Consider the following 3,103-nt stretch of genomic DNA (forward strand, 5'->3'; position numbering starts at 1 on the left):
TTGCTAATTCTTGAGGACAGGGAGAATAAATCTATCTTGGACAGGATATGACCTCTGACAAATTTAATGTATTTAAATCACCATGGAAATTACTAATTTATAAAGTATTTCTAAATTTCCTGCAAAAGGCTGATTACTGTGATTTATATTCTATATAATTTTATAAATGAATTTTACCTCGAGGTTATATTCAATGAACAATGTGATTAGGCAAAAATTATCGCTGCTCAAGCTTATGTTTGACTGGCACATGAATTATGAATAAAAATCTTTTGTTGCATGTATATCCCAAAGATAAATTCTCTTACCCATTTTTCCACACAGATGAAAAGGAGAAAAAATAAAAACAGCTTTCTTAGACTGGAAATGATGTAAAAAACAGGGATAAAAGAGAGAAAGAAAACTCTACTGATGTTGTATATAGCTGAAAAAAGGAAGTTCAGGAACAGAAAAATCTTAGGATAGCCCAAAATAGAAAGTATTTTTTGATGAAACAATGTAGATAAATAGGTAGATGCATGTCTAAAAGAAATATGAATACATCTTTCTTAAATTACTAATATTAAAATATAAAACATTTAATATTTGCTATCATGGTAGTCCTCCTGTGAAAAATTGTCTTCAGATATCCAACTGAATCTTCAGAATTTATCTAGGATTACCTAACCACGGGATTGATGTATAGAATTCAGAGGTCATTGACTTTGGAAGGGTAAAAATAAATTTTTATTTTTACTAACTTCTTATGATACAAATTAGCATTCCTTTTGATTATGAATATAGTTAACAAACCACAGTAGTTGTATCAATACTTATGCTTGTGTCACCAATAAATTATTGATACTTGCTTATACTACAACTGTTTACAGTTGCTTCAAAATAAATTCAGATCACAGCAAGCAACACACTGCTGCTGCTGCTGCTGCTAAGTCGCTTCAGTCGTGTCCGACTCTGTGCGACCCCATAGATGGCAGCCCACCAGGATCCTCCATCCCTGGGATTCTCCAGGCAAGAACACTGGAGTGGGTTGCCATTTCCTTCTCCGTTTATGCGTTTGGAAGCACATTGGGCTTCCCTGATAGTTCAGTTGGTAAAGAATCCACGTGCAATGCAAGAGACCTGGGTTTGATCCCTGTTTGGGAAGATCCCCTGGAGAAGGGAATGGCTACCCAATCCAGCATTCTAGGCCTGGAGAATTCCATGGACTGTATGGTCCATGGGGTTACAAAGAGTCGGACACGACTGAACGACTTTCACTTTCAGAAAACACATATATCACTATCTCAAAATACTAAAAGCTGATTATTTTGATAATTGCATTGTAAATGGTTGATCCTCTTTGTGATTCTATTTATTTTTATTTTGTGAAGTTTGAAAAAATACTGAGCAGGGTTTCACAGGCTTCACCAGAGAGCCAAAGGTTTTCATGGTCTACGAAAGGCCGAGGGCCCCTGAACTCAACCTAATATGCAGAAGCCTGCCTTATAGTCGGTTACATTAGCATGAAAGAATCAAACTGTAACATACACTCAGGGACATTCATTTCCCTGTGTTCTTTCAGAAGCCCACTCAATCTATTTAGGTGAAATCTTTTTGTGATGAAGTGATTCTGATATTCCATGAAAGTGAACAAAATGCAATGAGAATATGCCCTACACTAGATGTGGTGTATGAGCAAACCATAGTGTACAAGAGACCAGGCAAAGAGCCTCCACAGTCTTGTCCAGGAGACACCAATGGTTATGCAGTTATAAAATGTAAATAGGTGATGCCTCGTCATCACAATACAACTTATAGATAATGGAGCAGATGGCACTGGAGGCATTGTTAGAGATCGTACTTGGAACCTGACTGCTAGAGCCCAGCAACCTGGCTTAGCAAATGCAGGTTTGCATCCATATTAAGCTAGTTATTTAAATGTGACTTGGTGAGGATGAGGAACAGCGTGGTAGGCCCCAACTCAACCTCTTGCAATCTGGCAGGAATTCACTGTGGTCAGACAGAATGCTGTAACCAGCTCTTTTCAAATGAAAACCAGGGAAGGCTCAAGGGGCCCTGATCACCAAGCATCTCCAGCCCAACAGCCACTTTTATGCTTTGCTTCAAATCTGTCCTTTGAACTTATCAGCAAAGACTGTAAATGTGTCACAGTTATTATTGGCACCAAACCCAATCATCTGCAAGATTGCTATCTTTCTCCAGCTCCGTCAGGATTCTATTCTGATATTCTTTGATGTTTAATCTAAATGACATTTTAACCACAAAGGTGGAGGTATGTGTGCATTAAATATATACAAATACATGCTATGCTAGGTCAGCTCAGTCGAGTCAAACTTTTTGCAACCCTATGGACCATCGACCAGGCTCCTCTGTCCATGGAATTCTCCAGGCAATAATACTGGTGTGGTTGCCACATCCTCCTCCAGGGGAGCTTCCTGACCCAGGGATTTTACCTGTGTCTCCTGCGTCTCCCACATTGCTGGCGGATTCTTCCCCACTGAGCCACTGTGGAAGCCCACAGATACACGCTACGTAGCAAATAAAGAGATATAGATGCATACACCAATCCTAGTTCCCTTTGATAGGATAAATCACCCCAGGAATCAGTACCATTTCTTTTCTCCTTCTTCTTCTTCTCCTCTTTCTCCTCCTTTTTTGGATGTCATCCAGTGGCTGTAAATCCTGAAGCCTGAAATGGCCAGTCTCATTTTGAAGAAACTCTTGTGTTTCATAATAAAGTCATTTATTCCTTGATCTCTAAAATCTTCCAATGAAACTATCCCAGAGTCTAGGGACAGAAGGAACATTTTGCATGCCTGTGTAAATATGAGAATTACCATTTTCTCTTCTACCACCTTGAGGTAAGACTTGTGAATCCCATGAGCTTCAGTCCACACCTTTTTTAAAAAATTATAAAATGAGTTATTTGGCTAGGAGCAATGTTACATATGGTACTATGATGAAGCTTATAGATATTCAACAAGTTCAGGGATGACGGTGTTCATGGCATGAGAAGAAGCAATAGAATATCTAAATCCAGGATGACAGTATAAGTCAGGAAAAATATTTTCTTTAAAAGCAGAAGGAGCCCAAAGTTATCAAC

The sequence above is a fragment of the Capricornis sumatraensis genome, chromosome 1 (genome assembly GCF_032405125.1).
Source record: "Capricornis sumatraensis isolate serow.1 chromosome 1, serow.2, whole genome shotgun sequence".
Lineage (NCBI taxonomy): Eukaryota > Metazoa > Chordata > Mammalia > Artiodactyla > Bovidae > Capricornis > Capricornis sumatraensis.